Genomic DNA, 23,576 nt, shown 5'->3' with positions numbered 1-23,576 from the left:
AGCGACCTCATGGACTGCAGCCTACCAGGCTCCTCCATCCATGGGATTTTCCAGGCAAGAGTACTGGAGTGGGGTGCCATTGCCTTCTACGTGTACTTACTGGGTAATGAACAAATAGTTTGTTGAATGAACAAATGATTACTTCATCTTTTCAGGGAGGTAGTTATTTTATAAAGCAAAACCTTTAGTTGGCTTCTTAGTCAATGCATATATAGGCAACTGCAATTTTCAGGAAGAGCTTTAACCTCAGGGAATTCAATGAATTTTATATAAGTTAAAGATGCTCCACTATAAAGCACCAGGGAAGATGCTAAATAAAAAGCAATGTTGGCACCATGTTTAAACTTCTCAGTGAGGCTTCCATCATAGAAAAAGATGGTTTGTTTCTACCAGGGCATCAGAGACAGCAGCCCGCTCTCACCATCTGGGTATAATAAATGAAGAATTTGAGTCATAAAAATTTTTGCCCAATTTAAGATGCACAGTATTGCTTTTCTCAAACTAACTGCCCCTGGCGGTTACAGTTAATACTTCCGTTCAAAATTAAAAAAAAAAAAAAATCTTAAAAGCCTTTTAAGCTGACATTTAAAATAATTTGGGGAACAATGCTAAGATTTAGTCTCTTTTACATCAAACCTCCTGTGAGATATGATTGTGTAGGCTTCCCTCAATTCTCTGCCACTTATGGCAGACCTGCTGAAAAGCAACATAGAGGGTAGAAATCAGTCTTCCCAGGAAACAAATGATGAGACCATGTGCCCTGTAGGTTTCTTTGCAGAACAGATTTAATCAACAGCAACAAGAGCAAATCCAACAGGATTGAATTCTGTCCAGCCATAGGCAAACTGAGTCAAAAACAAAATAAAAAATTTTAACTGCTTTTCCAAAATTTGAATCTTTGTCGAGCAACATCCTATAATTTTTTTTTACTAGCTTATGGGAAAATATTCTCTAATCTGGCTACTGGATATACAACAGGCTCAACAAGAAACTGTTGTGAACCAAGAGTAGAAACTTTGGAATTGACAAAAATGTATTTTCAAAAAATTGACCATGAATTGCCTTTGATCAACACAGATTCTTTTGCAGTAGGAGGAGAAAGAACAGGAGAAAAGAGATCATAATGATGTAGCATCTCTTCCGCCTCTCTTTAGTAAAAATTTAGTTTCTTACACAGAGTTCTTAAGACAAAATTTCAGACTTTCTAAATTGAAAAACAAAGAAAGAAATTACAAGTGCAAAAATTTTAAGCTGACTTTATAAGAATGGAAAACTCATGTGTATCCAAGCCAAATAAGAATCATTTGGCATAAATACAACCAAGAGTCACTATCACTATGGTGTAAAAAGCTCATTCAAGCAGATACAAACAACAAGCACACACACCCAAAATTGAACAAAGGGTATGCACTATCACAAATGGAGAATTTGGAGAAAAGAAATATATGAAAAAAGCTCAACCTCACTAGTAAGTAAATAATTATAAATTAAAGGAAAATGCTATGCTTCATCTGTTAAACAAAGATTAAAAACGATAATACTAATTTTAGTGAGTATAAGGTGAAATGTATAAAACTCTTACATATTGGTAGCAAGAATATAACTTGGTTTGTTTTCTGAAACCATTTTAACCATAAACATTGAGTTTTAAAAACATCCTTATTCTTTAATTCAATACATTCGTTTTTTGTTTTGTTTTTTTTTTCCATTTATTTTTATTCATTGGAGGCTAATTACTTTACAATATTGTAGTGGTTTTGCCATACACTGACATGAGTCAACCATGGATTTACATGTATTCCCCATCCTGATCCCCCCTCCCGCCTCCCTCCCCATCCCATCCCTCTGGGTCTTCCCAGTGCACCAGCCCTGAGCACTTGTCTCATGCATCCAACCTGGGCTGGTGATCTGTTTCACCCTTGATAGTATACTTGTTTCAATGCTATTCTCTCTGAACATCCCACCCTAGCCTTCTCCCACAGAGTCTAAAAGTCTGTTCTGTACATCTATGTCTCTTTTTCTGTTTTGCATATAGGGTTATCGTTACCATCTTTTTAAATTCTGTATATATGTGTTAGTATACTGTATTGGTCTTTATCTTTCTGGCTTACTTCACTCTGTATAATAGGCTCCAGTTTCATCCATCTCATTAGAAGTGATTCAAATGAATTCTTTTTAATGGCTGAGTAATATTCCATGGTGTATATGTACCACAGCTTCCTTCTCCATTTGTCCGCTGATGGACATCTAGGTTGCTTCCATGTCCTGGCTATTATAAACAGTGCTGTGATGAACACTGGGGTACACGTGTCTCTTTCAGATCTGGTTTCCTCGGTGTGTATGCCCAGAAGTGGGATTGTTGGGTCATATGGCAGTTCTATTTCCAGTTTTATAAGGCGTTTATAGGGTTCATTATTCTGAGAAAATAATAAAGAATCTCACAAAGACCTATGTGGAAAAATCTTAGTTATCACTTTTATATAATAGAGGAAAATTATAAATAATCAGTTATATCAATAAATGACCAAGGCATTTCATATGATGGAATATGATGTCAACATGAAAAGCAACATTTTTAAAGAATAACTGATGGCAATGGAAAATGCTATCATTTGAAATTAAATGAAAAAGCAGAACACAAAACTATATATACCATCACCGTATTTTGGGTAAATATAGGCACAGGAGAAAAAAGACAAGAAATATAAGAATATGTCAACAAGGGATAAATAAAACTATATTTTCTTCCTTGTACTTGTATATTTTCTAAATGTTTTATAATAACCATACCGCATGAGTGCTAAGTCACTTCAGTTGTGTCCAACTCTGTATAACACTAAGGACTGTAGCACACCAGGCTCCTGTGTCCATGGGATTCTCTAGGCAAGAACACTGGAGTGGGTTGCCATGCCCTCCTCCAGGGTATCTTCCCGTCCCATGGATCAAACCCGCATCTCTTACATCTACCTGCGTTGGCAGGTGGGTTCTTTACCACTAGCACCACCTGGGAAGTCCCAATAAACATATTAGCTTATAATTTTTAAAAGTTCTGATTATGGAGTAAAAGGTCCACTACTGATAGATTCTTGTCAGATAGGGCAGTGGTTTATCAACTTGGCTTCAGAAGGGACGCCGTAAGTACAAAAGCAATCATATTTCTAACTTGTTTTGTACTTCAAAACTCAAAATCAATCTCATCCATTAAGTTTCCATGGAAATACCCATAAGCATTCTAACTCAAAGAAATCTCTCCCCTCAAAAATTCACACTAGGTTTACATGCATCTATTTATTTAAGAGCTAAAAATTATTGACCTACTATCCTAAGAACATTCAGTTCAGTTCAGTTCAGTCACTCAGTCGTGTCCGACTCTGCAACCCCATGAACTGCTGCACACCAGGCAGGCCTCCCTGTCCATCACCAACTCCCGGAGTCTACCCAAACTCATGTCCATTGAGTCAATAATGCCATCCAACCATCTCATCCTCTGTCGTCCCTTTCTCCTCCTGCCCTCAATCTTTCCCAGTGTCAGGGTCTTTTCAAATGTGTCAGCTCTTCACATTAGATGTGTTAATTGACCATCATGCGTGCTGCATGCTAAGTCACTTCAGTGGTATCTGACTCTTTGCAACCCTATGGACTATAGCCTGCCAGGCAGCTCTGCTCATGGAATTCTCCAGGCAAGAATACTGGAATGGATTGTCATGCCATTAGGAAGGGAATCTTCCTAACCCAGGGATTGAACTTGTGTGTCTTCCTTCTGCATTGATGGGTAGGTTCTTTACCACTAGTGCCACCTGAGAAGCCCAAGTAACCATCATTATTCCCATTTTATAGATGGGAAAATGAGGCATGGGGAGGTTAGATGACTTGCCTAGAATCATACAACTAATAAGCAGTAGATGAAGATTGAAATCCAGGCAGTGTGAATTCTACACCACATCTACCCACAGCGTTTTAGCATGTTCTGTCTGCTGTGTCACCGTTTTATGTGTGTTTAGCCTCCCCAGTGAGAGTGTAGATCCTTTAGGGGCAAGCATAGCACCTTGAACTTCTTCAGCCTGTCCTCAACAAGGCCCAGGATGGTGCCAGGGACTAAGGATACTGATCATAAATATGGATTTAATTGTATTAAAAAGAAAACAAGTCAAATGTGTTTACTTCAGGAAGAGTACTTTTGAAATTAATATTGATTTTCAAGACTTGTTTTCAAGACAGATTATCTCTAAAAAGCAAATAATATCTGATCTAAATATGCTCTAGCCTTAATTTTCCTCATCCAGCAACAGAAAGACCAAATTTTAAAACATTAGTTTTAACTAAAAGAAATTAAGATGTTGTTATGAACTGCCTTTAATATAAATCTACTCATTATCTGTGGAATTCTTTAGGACAAATACAATGCAAAGGTGGGAAATAATGAAGGGTGGAATGGGAATTTCCCTGGTGATCCAGTGGCTAAGACTCCAAGCCCCCAATGCAGGGCCCCAGGTTCAATCCTTAGTTCATAGGTAACTAGATCCTAGAGTCCAACTAAAGATTCCACATGCCATTATGAAGATTGAAGATTCAGTGTGCTGCAATTAAGAGATCCCTCATGCTGTAACCAAGACCCTGTGCAGCCAGATAAAAGAAGGATGCAATGAAAGATCCTCCTTTTTCATTCTTGTCAAATAGGCAAGTGGTTTATAAACTTGGCTTCTAGAAAGAGCTGGTAAGTGCAAAACACAATTACTGTGCTTCCTGCTGCTTCAGCCAGCTTGCTGGTGAAACATATTTAGTAGTACGTATCGTGATGCCAGTTTTGGGGGGCAGAGAGAAGAAAAAAAAATGCAATGGCTTATCCAAGTGAAATTAGTGGAGAATTCTGGGTTGGATCACCCAAATTGGATTTTGGCCAAATGATTGAAGTGAAGGTCTCTAAAATGGGTAGAAAAGGCTGCTGGACCTTTAATGACCAGGGAAGATTAATATGACTCCATGTTGTAACTCAGTTGAAAGCCAGCCCTTTCCACAGTGGCCCCTGACACCAAAGCTGGCACAAGGTGGTTCAGAAGAAAGGGTGCCAGCATGTTGAATTACCAAATCATTTCCTAGAGCAGATTTTTCTTGGATGCCTCCCATGCAGTTTCATCAAGGCATGGATCCTATTTCATTTATGAGCTCATAGCCCTAAGTGATGTCTATATGAATACTCAGAGAAAGGATTAAAGGAAGAGTCAAGAATATTTTTAATATCAAGGTGCTAAAGGCAATAAAAAAAAATACTAGGCTTCTAGGGCTGGAGTGCTGAAATTGACACCAGCATGAACCTCGTATATTGCTCTAGCCATGTTTGCCATTTCTAGTGACTGTCACCATGCTTCTTACATCCCATATCCCTTTCTTATTTTAGAAAGCTGTTTAAAGCTGCTTGCTAATGGAAACTCTGGCAGCATCTTCAATGAGACAACTATTGTAAGTTTACATCTACAGGATCCTATCTGTTCTTCTCGTTCCCAAGTATGTAAATAACACTGTGCCCGGTACTTGGTAGGTACACCATGTATGTTGTTAAACTCTTGGTTCTTTTTATTGCACTGTGGCCTAGTGTAAGAATCTCCTCTCCCCTTAAAATTTCCCCAAGCTCATTCCCCATTCTCATTCAGTCCTTCCTTCCTATCATTACTCTAATATCTTCTACACAAGATGATTTCCCCTATTGAAGGATATTTTGGTGGAGGATCTTCTGTCAGTTACAGCAGCCAAAACTCCAACTCTAACATCTATCTGCAGGAAGAATCTTAAGGTTGTCCAATGGTTCGCCTCTTCCTATTATCCATCTCCTTATAGCCACATCTCTCAAAATCCTTAGCGCATGGTTCTCCTTCATTTCTCAGATTGCAGTGTTTCTTCAAGTGCCTGTATCTGTAGGGAACAGAGAATAATGTCCTTAGTGCCACAGTGCATCCCCATCACATTTTAATTGTCTTCAAGCATTTAGAGAGAAGAATCCTGCACTTGGAATTGTGAAACCTGGTTTCTAGTCTTGAATGATGGAAACCGCTTACCCTTTTGCTCATTTCCAAACAGGGAATAAAGATCCCATTGCCAAACATCTCTTGGGAGCAAGGACTAGAATCTTTATTATATTTGAAAATGCATAAAACCTATGAAATTATGCAAATAAAATATAAATACAGGCAAATTCAAACAATTTCAAAAATGTTAGTTGACTCAGAGTAAGGAGTCACTTGTATGGTCAGCTAAAATTTAACTGCAAATGGCCAAATAAGTCATATTCAAATTAAAAGAGCTTTTACTCTTCAAAACACTTAAGAGTATTGCCCTGAAAAGGTAAACACTATAATAGGTCTTTGAAGTAGGAACTGGTTCTGCCGCCTTTCTCCCTCATTCCAGCCCCTTCAAAATCATCAAAGCAATGTTCTTAAAAGTGTGAATGTCTCACAAGTAGCTTCTAATTGATTTTCCCTTCACTCTGTTCCTCACTGATCAGAGGTAATCTGACTTTTACATCCCTAATTATGCCTTTTTCAAAGAATATTAAGGCTAATATTGGTTTTAAATGGTCCTAAATGAGTCTCTGCTTTTAACCCGGGCTGCTCTGGCCATCATGCATCCTGATATTAGAGCAATCCTAAAGACAGTATGTCCCAAGCCCCCAGACAGTAGGGTTTGTTCCAGGGTTACTTCTCTTTCTTTTTTCTCAATCAACTGTTGGACGTTCCCTACATAATGATTTCCTTAGACCCCACTCCCAAAAGAAGATCAAAGTGTTCAAAGGATCACCCTTGTCTGAGTGATTTTCAGATTTAATGCATATTAAAAAAAAAAAAAGCAAAAAGCTCAAACCTTTGGGGGATATTTTTCGAAATTAAGATCCCTAGGCCCCATATCTCAGATACTTTAATCTAGTTGGTGAGGCTAGGGATGTGCATTTTAAATAAGTAAGCCAACTGGTTCACAGATGTTGGTAATCTTTTTTGGAGAAAACACTGTACTGCAGAATATCTATCCCAGGCCCAACTGATCTTCCTGAATTAGTTCCCATATTAACTCCCAACTTCCATTCTTACTGTGTATACCTCATATGCATGTGGGTGCATACACATACACATACACACACACACACACACACACACACACTCTCTCTCTCTCTCACATTGGGCCACAGAGGATGATGCACAGTCCAGCTTGTATGTTCTTCCCCTGTTCTCTCAGCCTTGACTGTCCATCTCCCTTCCCTTTGCCACATGAAATCTGTATGTTTTCAAGGCCTTGCCCAGACATAAGTTGTAAAGCCTGCCCTGATATCCCACTTAGGATTCTTTCCTTGAAATTTCTGGAGAACCAATGTATATGTCATCTGATCCTCACTGAAATATTCTTCACATTACATTGATTTTTCAGCCTATCAGTGTTCATTAGTAAACTGTGAAATACTTGGAGTCAAGTATCATACCTCTTTATCTTTTTAGTCCTAGCAGAGGGCTGTTAACTTAATAATTGCTGAATAAATGTTTGTAAAATTAAACTTAGTTTAATTATGTCTATTAGATGTATTTAAAATTAGTTAGGCACTTCTCCCAACTTCTGTTGCAATATTGAGACCATCTCTGTGTACATGTAATAATACACAGCCCAGCGAGGCAAAATTATACATTACTATGTCTGTATCCAAAAGGGCTGCCTACCTTCTTTTTGCAACTGTGGGCTCCAGAATTTCGCCTGTAATAGACAGGCTGTAACCACAAGTATCTAAATACAAAAAAGAAATACTTAGGATTGTTCTTTAATGCAGAACTTAAAAAGAGGCCAAATATTTACTTGGAAATTAAATAATCCAGTAATAAGAAAACCGTCTATACTCATCAAATTAGCAAAATATTAAGAGAATTGATAATATCATATATTACTAAGGAGATGGGTGAACTGAGCACCCTCGTCTGTGATGGATATGTAGACTGGTACAACAGTTCTGGAGAAAAAACTAACTGATAGCTTCTATTAAGATATAAGGTCTCACTGAACCAGTAGTTCTTCTGTTTTGTAATCTTCCCTAGAGACATCCACACAGGAATACACATAAAAATGCACACCAATATTCACTGTAGCTTTGACTGTAATAGTATAGATCTATGTCTTAGGGGATATGTAAATAAATGTTGGTATGGTCACATTATAGGATATTATGCAGCAGTTAATTATAAAAGATATAGACATGTACTGACACAGAAAGATCTTTACTATACATTATTAAGTTCAAAGTGAAAGTTGTAGCACCTATATTGTAGGATATAAGTTGATACTAAAAATGTAATGAAGTAGTACCTACGCTGAGCTGCAGTTCAGATGTAAACCTATGTATTAAACGGTGTGGAAGACCATTACACAAACTGATGTCCTGAGTTACGCCTCCTAAGGAGATGAACGAAATGAGCTCAGTGGATGTAGGGGGAAGGGAGACAGTGGACTTTTCCTTTATTTGTGTTGTCTGAGTGTATGTTAAGTGAACTTGTATTCGTATGTGAATACCATTATGGAAATGTTTTACCTAAAGGACTTTGACTGTAAAATGATAAATACATTCTATGACATACTTGGTATAGTAGAGAAGAGTATTATGGTTATCTTACTATACAGATACCATGTAATTAGCTTAAAACTGCAGTTTCCAAAGGACGTGCACATTCTAATGCTAATTGCCAATTTCCTTTAACAAAAGCCTGACACAGACACTTAAAGTAGCCTGTTGAAAGCGGAGATCTCTGCTTGGTCTGGTTACACTCACTTTCTTCCTGTTTCCATGGGTCCTCCTCTCCATGCCCTCCTGCCTACATGCTTATAGTCACCCTGTGTTATCATTTTCCTATCCCAGGACTGATGACAAATCACAGAAGTCCTTACTGTCTACAGCTCTGTATGTATATATTAGTTGGAGTTCTCCAGAGAAACAAACTAAGGGCCTAGATATAGATACATAAAATGAGATTTATTATGAGAAATTGGCTCACTTTGTTATGAATGTTGAGAAGCCCCATGACCTGTTGTCTGCAATTTGGAGGTTCAAGAAGGCTGGGAGTATAGATTAAGTCCAAACCCAAAGACCTGGGAACCAGAGGAGCCAATAATGAAAGTCCCAGTCTGAGTTCGAAGGCCTAGGAACCAGGAGCACCAACGTATGTGGGCAGGAGAAGACAGATGTCCCAGCTCGAGTGGAGAGAAAATTCTCCTATGCTATACCGCTTGCTCCTTGGAAGAAAAGCTATGACCAACCTAGACAGCATGTTAAAAAGTAGACATTACTTTGCCAACAAGGTTCATCTAATCAAAGCTATGGTTTTTTAGTAGTCATGTATGGATGTGACAGTTGGACTACAAAGAAAGCTGAGCGCCCAGGAATTAATACTTTTGAACTGTGATGTTGGAAAAGACTCTTGAGAGTCCCTTGGGCTGCAAGGAGATCAAACCAGTCAAGCCTAAAGGAAATCAGTTGTGAATATTCATCAGAAGGACTGATGCTGAAGTTGAAGCTCCAATACTTTGGCTACCTGATGTGAAGAACTGACTCATTGGGAAGACCCTGATGCTGGGAATGATTGAAGTCAGGAGGAAAAGGGGATGACAGAGGATGAAATGGTTGGAAGCCATCACTGACTTGACGGACATGAGTTTGAGCAAGCTCCAGCAGTTGGTGATGGACAGGGAAGCATGCTGTAGTCTGTGGGGTTGCAAAGAGTCAGACACGACTGAGTGACTGAACTGAACTGAACTGATACCTTTTAGTTCCATTCAGGTGTTCGGTGGATTGGATGATGGCCACCAGCACTGGGGAGGGCACTCTTCTTTACCTAGTCTGAAGATTCAAATGTGAATCTCAACCAGAAACACCCTCACATTTCTCATATGGAGAGATAATGCTTTCCCAGCTATGTGCAAACTCTAGTCAATGCCCCAGTCAAACTGAGGCATAAGATTCACCACACAACCCTGCCTGGCCGATGGCTTTGCATACTAGCCAGGAATGGACGCACAACCCTGCAACTTGTTCTCTTTCTAACACAAACTAAAGGTGCTGCTTCTGAAGCTGTGTTCTCTGCACCCCAGAAGGGGGAGTTCAAGCTAAAATGAATTTTTCTCCCCCTTTCCTCCTACCTATGGAAAGAAACTTGGAGTTTAGATATTCTCTATTTTTCATGAGGCCCAAACTTACTTACACAATCTAGGGAAGCCCTCTTTGGAAAAGCAAATAGAAAATTACAAGTAAAAATTGCTAGGGTTCCTTTCAATTTCTTATATTTATATGCACATGTAAGGTCCTAAATCTTAAGCTTCATTATCTTCTTGGTAAGAACCCTCTGCTCAGCATGTCATATCAGTAAATGTGCACCTGAAGTGGTTTCATCATCTCATAACCACTGTCAGCAAAGTTATGTAACACTCTGGGTCATCTAGTAAACATTACCTACATCTACATCAGCCACTGGGGCTTCCCTGGCGGCTCAAATGGTAAAGAATCTGCCTGCAATGCAGGAGACCTGAGTTCAATCCCTGAGTTGGGAAGATCCCCTGGAGAAGGAAATGGTAACCCACTCCAATGTTCTTGCCTGGAGAATCCCAGGGAGAGAGGAGTCTGGCGGGCTATAGTTGATGGGGTCGCAGAGAGTCAGACAAGACTGAGCAACTGAGCATACACACACATGCACACCTACATCTGAGAACTGATGCTTTTGAATTGTGATGCTAAAGAAGACTCTTGAGAGTACCTTGGATACTTGCAAGGAGATCAAACCAGTCCATCCTAAAGGAAATCAAACCTGAATATTCATTGAAAGGACTGACACTGAAGCTAAAGCTCCAATACTTTGGTCACCTGATGTGAAGAGTCAACTCACTGGAAAAGACCCTGATGCTGGGAAAGATTGAGGACAGGAGGAGAAGGGGAAAACAGAGGATGAGATGGTTGGAAGGCATCATTGACTCAACAAACTTGAGTTTGAGCAAACTCCAGGAGATAGTGAAGGACAGGGAAGCCTGGCTTGCTGCAGTCCATGGGGTTGCAAAGAGTCATACACAGCTGAGTGACCGAACAACAACAAGCTACCTCTGATGACGGTGGTAAGAATGATATAAATCAGAGTATATGGACATACATTCAGCTCTAACATAAAAATGTACATCCTGTTCTAGCTATCCTGTAGGTCATGGATAAAATACACTCAAAATAAAAGTAGAAAAAAAACCAACTTGGTGCCATTCAAGGACCCACAAATTTTATGTTCATAGGTAGTTATAATTTTCTGAAAAACTGTTATAGTATTTATAAGAGTTTGTTAATACAAACTTTGTACATGTTTTGGTTGACAAGTTTTATAATTGGCAGATTACCTGTAGGAAACAGAAATTGTTTCTCCTGCACTAATAGTGTGATTAATGCAGCATTTCTAGTGCCCCTACCTTCAGTGACCATACACTGATGCTCCCTGAAAAATTCGTGGCCAATCTAAATAGTACTTTGAATTGGGTGTAAGGAAAGCTGCTTATATTCCAGGGAATTATCGTCTTGGAACAATGTGAATCTTGAGCCAGCCATAAGTTTATCGTAAAATTATGGGTGATAGAGTGAAGGGGAACTCACTACTTTCAGTTCAGTTCAGTTCAGTTGCTCGGTCGTGTCCAACACTTTGCAAACCCATGGACTGCAGCACGCCAGGCCTCCCTGTCCATCACCAACTCCTGGAGCTTACTCAAACTCATGTCCATTGAGTCCGTGATGCCATCCAACCATCTAATCCTCTGTCATCCCCTTCTCCTCCTGCCTTCAATCTTTCCCAGCATGAGTGTCTTTTCAAATGAGTCAGTTCCTCGCATCAGATGGCCAAAGTATTGGAGTTTCAGCTTTAGCATCAGTCCTTCCAATGAATATTCAGGACTAATTTCCTTTAGGATGGACTGGTTGGATCTCCTTGCAGTCCAAGGGACTCTCAAGAGTCTTCTCCAACACCACAGTTCAAAAGCGCTTCAGCTTTTGTTATAGTTCAACTCACATCCATACATGACTACTGGAAAAACCAAAGCTTTGACTAGACGGACCTTTGTTGGCACCACTTACTAAAGACCAAAGAAAGAAACAGTGAAAGGTTGAGAATTATTTAATAGCAGATCTTCTTTTTAATACTAAAAAGGGAAATTTAGGCAAATTTTAAAGTCTGTCTTTACAGATTGTGGTAAAGTAAAAATTTTTAAGTAACAATGATCATTTTTTTTTTTATCATGTCAGCCAAAGATACACTTCCCAGCATCTTCCCTCTGCATTTGCCAAATAATTTTTCTAACCCGAACTCTAGCAATCCTAATCACCATCATCATCATCATCATCACAACAGCTACAGCTTATAGGTGCACCCACTTTGGGGCTTCCGAGGTGGCACTACTGGTAGAGAACCTGCCTGCCAATGCAGGAGACTGAGAGGCAGGTTCCATCCCTGAATTGTGAAGACTCTGTGGAGGAGGGCATGGAAACCCATTCCAGTATTCTTGCCTGGATAACGCTATGGACAGAGGAGCCTGGAAGGTCCATTGGGTCAGAAAGAGTCAGACACGACTGAAGCAACTCTTCACTCACATATGTACCCACTCTGGTCCCTGTTCTGACTATGTACATAAGTGCAATTCTTGCTATGAAATAGATGAAATTCTGCAAAGTCACATCTTCCTAAAAGGCCATCTTAATACCTAGGCTCAGATTGAACCTTCACTCTTCCTACTTCCCTAGTATATCACTTAGGACTTTGGGAGCCTTCCATTTACAAGTGCCAGAAAACCTTAAAATAGGATTAAAAAAGAAAAGACTCATATAACTAGAAATCCAGGTATGGCTACCTTCAGCAGAAACTTGATCTAGCAGCTCAATCCATGTAACATGAAATCTGTTTTTCTCTATCTCCCATCCTGCCTTCCTCAATGTTAGCTGCTCTAGAAGGTCCAGGTTCTTCCCTTGAGACAAAAAAAAAAAAAAGCTGCTTAGTTCCAGGTCTCCCATTTTCACCACAGCCCATTGAATGGCAAGGTCCTCAGGAGCCCCTGGATTCAATTCAGTGTTTTTGGCCCACCTTGTCATGAGTCCACCCCTATGCCATCACTGTCACAGAGGAGCAGGTGAGCTGAGGTGACTGGCTTAAGGGAACGGTTCACCATTTGAGCTCCACGTAAGATGACATGATGCGTGTCTCATGGATGAGACTGAAGCAGGAGTAACTTCACTAAAAGGAAAATCTTGGTGTTATTGTCAGGAAGAGGGAAGAGTAGAGGCTGGGTAAGAGGGGGTATCAGCACCAAAAATATATCTACTACACCTGCTAAGTATTATTCCCATATAGGTAAGAGAATCTAAAACTCTGATACAGCAATCTGCTCATGTGCACTCAGCTAAAGATAGTAAATAAAACACTTGATCCCTCATTCTGTCTTCACTCCCTGAAAAAAGGGGGAATAAAATGAATCCTAATCTGCAATTTAGAAAATCTTACTAAGAAATGTCATATTTAATTACTATGTATATAGATTTTCTTCTCTACAGGAGACCTATGGTGACCTGATGACCAGAATCCAAAATCCTCCAAAAAAGCAAAGACTGAATCTATGTGAGAGGAAAATGGGCACCAAGATGATGGTCCAAACAGTAGCGCTCTAATGTACTTTCCCTTCTTTATAGAGATTTCCATGTTAGTCAGACCATTTGTACCCATGCGTACCTTTATACTATGCATTTAAAAATGTTTTATACAAATGCTTTTAATCCTTTTATCAAGACTTTGTTGAATTGCCAAAAATATAACTATATTTGAAATTCTTCAAATATGAATAACTGAAATGTGTTAATTCTTAACACATTTGAGTTCAAGATTGTTATATTTGTTGACAATAATGTGCCCCAAATATGAGACTAAAATATAGAATACTGCACCATGTGCATTGATGAACCAAGTATGGGTCTGAATTTTTACCACACTTAACAACAACATGTTTAAACTTGAAGAAAAAAACAAAAGAGAGGAATTTTCTTTTTCATGTGTTAACAGAAGACTTATTTGGAATATTATTAGTGATGGTGGTTGGTTTACCATAAAAGTGCTATTTAACTTGTTTTTAAATGGAGTGGTGGGAAACACATTGGACTGGCGTGAAAGAAATTTGAGTTCTAGTCTAAACTCTGTCACTAACCAGCTGTGTGACCTTGGACAAGTCACCACATTTCTGGGTTTCACTTTCCTTATCTGCACAATGTACAGGTTGGCAGGGATTATCTTTATGAGTTCCCAAGCCTGAACTTATTAGAATTTTGTGAAATAAGCATCCTAAGTAGAGGGGGCTCAATTTACCTAAATATCTAAAATGGAACACTGCCATCCATTCCCCGCCTCGGAAATTGATATCAGATGATGGAGATAGAAAGTTTGTAGGACAATTCTGGGTTTTACAAACAAATTTCCATGTACCTCTTTAATTTGCGATTACCTTAAGTAAGCAATCCCCTTTACACTTTTATTCAAAAATAACAAGCTGTGTTTGAAATGCCGGTATACACCATTTATTACGCTCTCCAACCCAAACATGAAAACATTTGTACTTATGTTATGACTTCACCTGGTGGCTTTCATTTTCCCCAACATAAAGACAGGGTGAAGCAAAGTAATAGAAAAATAGAAAACATCTTTGTCGGAAAATGAGATTGCAGCTGTGTAACCGGAGCACACAACCATAAATCAGAATGTCAAATCCAAAACACATGACTTTTTGCAAGTTCTCCATGTGCGCTCTAATGTGATTACAGCCTGGTTGCTATTATGATTTAAAACAAAGTCTTTCATGCTAGAAACAAAATGCGGAATGTGAGCCGCCTGGGGGAGAGAGCTGCAAGCTAGCTAGCGACATACCCCTTGCTGTCAGAGAGGTGGGCTACAGTATTTCCAGCACTGGTTTGTCAGGTGTGAGAGAACCAGAGGATACAAGAGGAACCTTGGCAGAGGTCTTAACATGAGGGACAAATTAGCCAGCAGTGTTCAGCTCAGCTTGACAATCTGAAATTAACTTCTTTCTCCCCCCTCCCCATCTTTTTTTTTTTTTTTCTAAGCAGAATCTTGAAGCCAAATACAAAGATTACAGAAGTCATTCTTTCCTGCCTATCACATAAACAAATGGCCCAGCTGTTATTGCTAAGATTCCAGTTTTAAACTTGGACTTTCTTGTATAAACTTCAATGTAATGGTATTTAAAGTGTCATAGGCAATAAGCATCTAATCCTACTCAATAAATTGTAGGCTCATTGCATGAACTCCTAGAGCTGTTAAAGACAGCTGTGCTTTTTTTGTAATTTAAGTCATTTCCAAATTGGGCAGCTCTCCAGGTGTATTTTCAGACAAACAATGTGTGCTAGAAAAAGTGATGTTCTGAGTCTTTCGGCAATGGAATAAACATAAAGGAGTAAAAGCAGAGATATAAGACAGTGCAAACATCATCCCTGATCACCCCAGGAAGGTAGGCATCAAGGTCAGGGTGCTAGGAAACTGTTCTTGTGTCCTTGGACTATTCAAATATGAGCCAGGACATTTTCCCCCAAGGACCTTTTGCAAGCCCAATTACTTTTGTAACTGGTTGCTGAGCCAATGCCATTGATGGGTACCAGGATGGAAGACAACAATTTAGTATTTCTCAAAATAGAACCATCAACTCCCAGAGCAAAGCCACAACCCTGAAGTAGAAAAAGCTCCTCCCACAGCTGATATTTAAAGTGTCAGGAGAAAATGGTTTCCACCCTGTGACATCATTGCCACAATCATCCTGAGACCATAGAATAAGACGGAATTACAAGACGTCATTTCAGCCTGTGTACTGTCTCTAAGAGGACCCACAACAAAAGCATTTAAAGATTAATTGGTTGTTATTTTATATCCAAATAATTATTAAGCATCAAATCAATCATTTTCTAGTTATAAGAGCTCTGGTGGATAGAACAGGGAGGGTGCTTATCTACATCCACCCCAAGCTGACCTTCCTACAATCTGCTAATGTACCTGAGTAGGAAGAAGCCCACATTCTTCCGCACCAGGGTTAAATGCTGATGTGTGGTCTCCAGGGATACCACTGCCAAGATCTGCCTCTTGGACCTGATTCCAGAGGATTGCTGTTGTAGTTGCTTCACTTTGCTGGTTGTTTTCATCGTCAGCGGTTGGTTTGCACCTACAAGATCTTCTTGCCCACCTTTGTTCTGTCCTGGGCATTATCTTTTGAGCTAGACACATCTGATGTCTACCTCCCTCTCAACAGTGCAGAGAAAAGCACAGGCAAAACATAAATCACAGACCTGGAGCCCACAGTGGAGTTCCCCTGAGTCCCTCTGTGGTGGGTTGAACTTCATCATAGACAAACTAGGCCTGAAATGAATCAACACCTCTTTCAGTTGCTGGAACATAACCCAAGCTCACAGGTGGAGGCAATTTCAAGCAATGACTCAGGATTGCTTTTGGCCTAGGTGGACAGCTGGGCAGCTACACCTAGTCCCAAAACTCTTAGAAATGACCTTCTGAATATCTGCCCCCACACAACCCCCAAAATGACAGTTCCTCATGCAAAGTAGAAAATTCCTGCTGAGAAACTTTTAAGCTAAGGCTTAATAATTAGCATTTCCCTTCATCTCGGGCTACTGGTGATATTCCCACTGTCCCTCTTTGAGAATGTTCAGACCTGTCACCTCCGAGGAAAGCTTCACCTCAGGCAAAAGCAGTGGTCCGCTTGTTTCCGGCTCCATAGAGTGAAACCCCACAGGCTTTGTTCAGTTTTGAGGGGAAACTCAACAGCTCTGAACAGATTAAAGACCTAACCAAAAAATGTCCAGAAACAACTAATCTCTCAGTGTCACTTCAAACAAGTATAACATACCAGACACATGGTATTTATCAAACAATTTAGTCTCTCAGCTAGCCAACCTATTGGGTCCTATTTCTCTCATTTAAAAAGTCTCTAAAAGCCTACAGAAGTCTTGTCAAAACTACAAGTGATAGTATTCAGAATTTTATTCTCATGGCAATTTACCCAATACAGGTAGCATTTTTCAATGTGTGCATGACGAAACCACTCTTTAATTTTCACGAAAGTATCTTGAAAGGAAGGACATGCCCCATAGAATGGAATGGTGGGTAGGTTTTTTTTTTTAAGCTAAAAGCTGAAGAATGAAATTATTGAAACCATCTTCTGTTCCTACTTTAATTTTCACCAGCTTTTTGCTAGTTTACTTTAACAAGTAATGTTTGATTGAATTCAGGCCTGCTTTTGTTTACAAAATGAACCAGAGCCAGCAAGTCATGGCCTGGCTAATTTGCACATCCAGTGCCTTGGTCTCCTCCCCTTTAAACAGAAATCTGGAGTTTGTGATTTATTGTTGATTTGGTTAGTTCAAATGATTTTGATGGTCAAAATCTACTTTCCACCCCATCCTTGAGATTTTCACCAAAAGTACCCCATCTATGTCTACTGTACAAGGCAGAAATGATCCCCCTGCCCCAAATAAATGCAAAGTACATCTCTTTAACTCCCAAGATTTCAGATGCCAACAAAAGAAACTGAGAATGAGAATCCACAGATGGAAGAAGGGAAAAGCAGGGTCCATACAGCATTTGCTTTAGAAACTAAACTGACCCTTTGTGAAGAATTGTGTTCTGAGGGCAAAGTAAAGTGATCCTTGTTGCTGACAGCTCTCTTGGAGGCTTTACGCACCTCCTTGTTTGCCAGTCAGGTAAACCAGTGCTTCTCAAATGCAGCAGAGCATCAGAATCACCTTGGAAGCCCTATTTCTGAATCTCTCCTTCTGGAAATTCTGATTTAAATTCTGATCTGTATGTTCACAGAGTACTCCCAAATGGTTCTGGATATCTACCAAGCTCTGAAACATGGGTCTAGTCTTTATGCATGTGAAATGTCAACCCAGCCAGCCAGTCTCATTTCTTCCTCTGGTTGACTTCTCTACTGAAAATCTGAAGGTTTCTTCTTCAAGGTTGTGAAAATGGGGTGGTGCTCCTTATATAGTCAGATGAGAGTAAATATATAGAGGGGGTAATCTGCCCCACACTACTGTTGGGGTTGCTCTTCAAGATCTCGACAGAATGCTGGCAATCACGTGGCTCTCACATGCCCACGGTCTGTCCTTAGCATTCTGTCTCCATTCAACCTTCCACTCTCCTAATCGTGAGGCAAAACATACCCAGTCTTCCCCACGCCATGTAATCTGCTACCTCTTTTGTGATCTACCCTTTTTCTTTTGGGTTGCCTATTTAAATGGAAACTCATTTGAAATAAAAAGGGAATTTACCCGAGAGTATGGGTATTGAGGGAATGACTGTTAGCTCTGAAAGGAAAAGAACCATAGCAACTTACTTATCCCTGTATCTCCAAATCAGAGCCTAGTGTACTCCACATGGCAGATGTTCAGTCAATATCTATTGAATAGAAACAAATGGATGGCCAAAGTTCAATGTGCTCTTAGAGGTAACTTTAATAACCTATGACTTTTTAGAATGCACTTTAACCATATGGAGGGCTTCCCTGGTGACTCAGAAGATAAAGCATCTGCCTGCAATGCAGGATACCTGGGTTCGATCCCTGGGTTGGGAAGATCCCCTGGAGAAGGAAAAGGCAACCCACTCCGGTACTCTTGCTTGGAAAATCCCATGGACAGAGAAGCCTGGTAGGCTACAGTCCATGGGGTCTCATCTAAGAGTTGGACACGACTGAGCAACTTCACTTTCACTTTCTTTTAACCATATGGAATCATAAAATTTTAGGGCTAGAAGGGCTAATGAGGTCATGAAAGTTATGGTCTTTCCAAGGTCATCAGCACATGAATGGCAAATCTCAGACTAGTAAAAAATCCAATGTTTATTATTATTTTTATGGTTTTGTTCTGCCTTGTTAGTACTTATCTCTAAAACAATTACTAATGCTTCCTATGATAGGATAGGAGAAGATAGGTAAGGAAAAGATACCTAAAAAAATACCTAGAAGTGTCTCTGACATGTGGCAAACACTACATTTAAGCTTTCATTGTTTTATTATATTATACAACATTCCCTTTACAAGTCAGATGCCTGATTTCTAAATCATCCATAATCTGACCCAATTTTGTCAGTGGAACTGGACTTTCCACTGTTCACCTTGCAATGCAATTCTGACATTAACTATCCCAGGTTAGGTCAAATTTCACTGTCAAGAGCACAGTCCTCCGCAGGACTCCTCTCACTTCAGACTCCAGCCACAAGCTCTGAAGTTCTCAGGCCACTTGCACTTCTGACCAACCGACTACAAATTCAGGGGTTTTCACTACAACCTCAGGTTTAAGAATTCAAGAAGTACCCGTAGAACTCACAAAAGAACTGTATTTATGGTTGCAGTTATATGTAAAAGATATAAATCAGGATCAGGCAAATGATGAGACATATAGAGCCAGATCTGGGTGGGTCCCAAAGCAAAGTTTCCATTCCCCTCAGAACCCATCACCCTCCCAGCATACCAGTATGTATCACTAACCAGGAAGCTCACTTGAGTCGCAGATGTCCATAGTTTTTACTGGGGTCTCATTGCATAGGTACAATTGATTGAATCATTGATTGACGATTCAATCACAAGATTGAACTGAATCTCCAGCATCCTTCCCTTCCTTGCATATCATGTTGATATCACATGAGTCAAGCCCTAATGCTCTAATCACGTGGTTGGCTCTTCCAGAGTAGATAACCCCATTCTGAGTTTCCTCATGAGCATAAACTCAGGCATATTTCTGGGTTCTACCAGGAGTATCAAAAACACTAATTACTCAGTAAATCTCAAGAATTTGGAGTTTTCCTCCTAGAGACCAAAGTGTAGCCAAATTCTTTATTATACAATGGGCCTCTACTCCAATATGACTGGTCTTCTTGGTATGCTCAGGCCATGATCAGTTCTAGGTCAGCTTCTTGTATTGTATGTATCTCAGCACTTCGTTTTGGTTATATTCATCATATTTGTAATTACTTGTTCTTTGTCTTCATCATTAGACTGTAAGATCTGTAAGAGCAAGGATCATGTCTGTCTTATTCATTACACTTGGCCTTAGACTGGTCCAATAACATAGTTAATATAATTAAATACTTTCGATGAGTGAATTCCATCTCTATTACTTTATTAACAGGTATGGAAAGGAAATTTGCAAACTTAAAGCTAGCACCAGGGCCACAGTAGCTGCAATAGAAGCAGGTATGAATAAACAATAGAATAGTCAAGAGAATCTCCAAGTCACTGAAAAAAATGCAAAGTCTATTTGAAACATACTTTACCTCAAATCCTATTGTGGTTACAAAGAGAAACTTGGAGAAATGTGATGTGAGACAAAAGGCACACACAAAAAGAAAATTTCTATATTTTTCACCCTGAAGGTGCTAATGATGGTTGCAGGGAAGAAGAGATGTTGATTTTCTTCTTCACTCGACTTCTAATTGAATTTTATTCACCTAGCAAGAAATCAAGGTCTACAGAGCAAGACCATATCAGATCTTCTGTGCTTCCAATCCTTCGATGGCTTCCTACTGCAATTAGAATAAAATCAAACTCACAACAGTATCTTTCAGATCCTACACAATCTTGTTCTACCTTTTCTTCCTACCTTTCCTCCTTCCTCCCTCTTGAAACTTCTTTCCTCATCATCAGCCACAATGACTTTCTTTTAATTTCCTCTTATTTCAGCTTTTTCAGAGCCTTTGCATAGGCTATGGAATAGTCACTGTGCCCCTCCTTACTCCATTCCCACACAGAATGAATCATGTCTGTTTGCATCCACACCCCTTTGCAATGAGACTTTGCTGCTCCTCCCATCAAGTAATAGAGACCAGTTTCCCTCTTCTTAATCTGGACTAGACTTCTGAGGCATATAATGCAATATAAGTAACATTCTGAAACTTCTGAAACCAGGTCTTAAATGTCCTTGTATCTTCCACTTTTGTTCCCAATAACCCAACTGCTAAGTAAAAGTATTCAGACATCCTGCTAAGAAAGAGCACACATGCAGATATGGAGGCCTAAAAAGATGCCACATGAAGAAGCAGCAAGGTATTTTAGCTGATAGTCAGCATCAAGACCCAGATACATAAATGAGGCCACCTTGTGCTTTCCAATTCCATCTGAGCTGGCACTATATGGAGCAGAAGAGCCATCCTGGCTGGGCCCTGCCAAATTCCTGACTCACAAAAATTTTTAACAATGAGATTGTTATGGCCATTTTAAGTTTATTTTATTTTTAAATTTAAAATATAGCAAACATTTTTTAGTTTACAGTTCTATGGGTTTCAACATATGCAAAGATTTTTGAAGCCACCAACACAAATGAATTCAGAAAAGTCTAACATTCTAAAACATTTTCTTGTACTACTCCTCAAGTAGTCTTAACTCCATTCACATCAAGTACTAGCAATTACTGTTCTCTTTAAAACTATAGTTTTGCTTTTGTCAGGGTCATATAAATGGAATCATACAATATTCAACATTTTGAGGCTGGTTTCTTTCAAGTAGCATGATACATTTGAGAATCACTCATGTTGTATGCACTAATAGTTTGTTACTTTTTGTTGCTGAGTAGTATTCTACTATATGGATTTACTAGCCATTGAAGTAGTTTGTGAATATTTCCAGTTTCTGGTGATTTTTAACAATGCTATTTTAAGCATTTATGTGGAGGTTTCTGGTTGAAAATAGCTTTTTATTTCTTTGGCTAAATAAAGTATGATTGCTGGATTATGTGCTACGTGTATTTTTAACTTGTAGGAAACTACCAGAGTGGCTCTACCACATTGCATTCCCACCAGCAGTGCATGAGAATTCTTGTTGTATTCTGACATCCTTGTCAGCATTTGCTATTTTCAGAATTTTTATTTTGGTTATTCTAATAGGCATATAATAGTAACTCACTGTGGTTTTAGTTTGCAATTCTCTTCCCTGGTGGGTCAGCAGTACAGAACCAGCCTGCCAATGCAGGAGACATGGGTTTGATCCCTGGTCAGGAAGATCCCTGGAGAAGGAAATGGCAACCCACTCCTGTGTTCTTGCTTGGGAAATCCCATGGACAGAGGAGTCTGGCAGTCTACAGTTCATGGGGTCACAAAGAGTCAGGCATGACTGAGCGACTAAACAACAAAAATGACTATTAATGTTGCATATCTTTTCACGTACTTATATTTGCCCTCTGCATATTCTTTTTGGCAAAATGTTAGCTCAAATACTTTGCCTATGTTTTATTGAGTTCTTTGTTTTCTTATTGTCAAGTTTTATAAGTTCTTTATATTTTTTTGGATACAAAGCCTTTGCCAAATATGTGATTTGCAAACATTTTCTCCCAATCTGCTGCTTTTAATTTTCTTATTGACATCCTTTGAAGAGCAAAATTTTAAATTTTGGTGAAGTAAAATTTACTTTTTTTGTTCTTAGGTTGTTCTTTTGGTTTAGTATCTAAGAATTCTTTGCCTTGCTCAAGGTCAATGAGATTTTTATCCTATAATTTTTTCCAAGAGGTTTAGAGTTCTACATTTAGATATTTTTTATATAAGATGTGAAGGGTGGATTGAAGTCCTAAATATATTTTATTAGATTTATACCTAAATGTTTCGATCTTTTAAGTTATGTGTTACTTTTTAAAAGGCTTTCTGTTTCCAACTGTTCTATATTGAAATTTAGAAAGACAATTGATTGTTGGATGTTGACCATCCAAAAACTGTGACCTTGCATAGTTTCTGTCTTCCTTTCTTATCTGAATACCTTTTGTATATTTTTCTTGCCTTATTGTATTTGCTAAAAGTTCTAATATGACATTGTTCAGGAGTGGTGACGGTATTCATTTTGCCTAATTCTTGCTCTTAGGGAGAAAGCATTCAATCTCTTCACACTAAGTATTATATTAGTATAGGGCTTTGTTGATGCCTCTCTAATTTGGCTTGCTGAGAGTTTTAAATTATGATGGTTGCTGAGTTTTGTCCAGTGCTTTTTCTTCATCTACTTAAAAAACTATGTTTTCTCCTGTTTTCCTATTAATCTACTGAAAGTTGCTCAATCGTGTCCAACTCTTTGCAACCCCATATTGTGACTGAACAGTCCATGGAATTCTCCAGGCCAGAATACTGGAGTGGGTAGCCTTTCCCTTCTCCAGGGGATCTTCCCAACCCAGGGATCGAATCCAGCTTTCCCGAATTACAGGCGAATTCTTTACCAGTTGAGCCACAAGGGAAACCCAATTAACTAAGCTAAGCTAAGTCTATTAGTGAGTTACATTAATTTATTTTTGAATACTTCTGGGATAAACCCCTTTTTGCAATGGTACGTAACTAATTCTTCTTTTATATCACTGGACTCAATTTGCTAATATTTTGTTGAGAACTTTTGTATCTTCATTCATGAAAGATATTGGTCTGTCATTTTCTTGTACTAATTTTGTCAAGATTTGATATCAAGGTATCACCGGCCTCATAAACTGAGTTGAGAAGTAGCCCCTTCCTGTTCTGTTTTCT

This window comes from Cervus canadensis, chromosome 6 (genome assembly GCF_019320065.1).
Source record: "Cervus canadensis isolate Bull #8, Minnesota chromosome 6, ASM1932006v1, whole genome shotgun sequence".
Classification (NCBI taxonomy): Eukaryota; Metazoa; Chordata; class Mammalia; order Artiodactyla; family Cervidae; genus Cervus; species Cervus canadensis.
The sequence above is the reverse complement of the archived record's forward strand: the minus strand, read 5'-3'. Positions refer to the sequence as shown.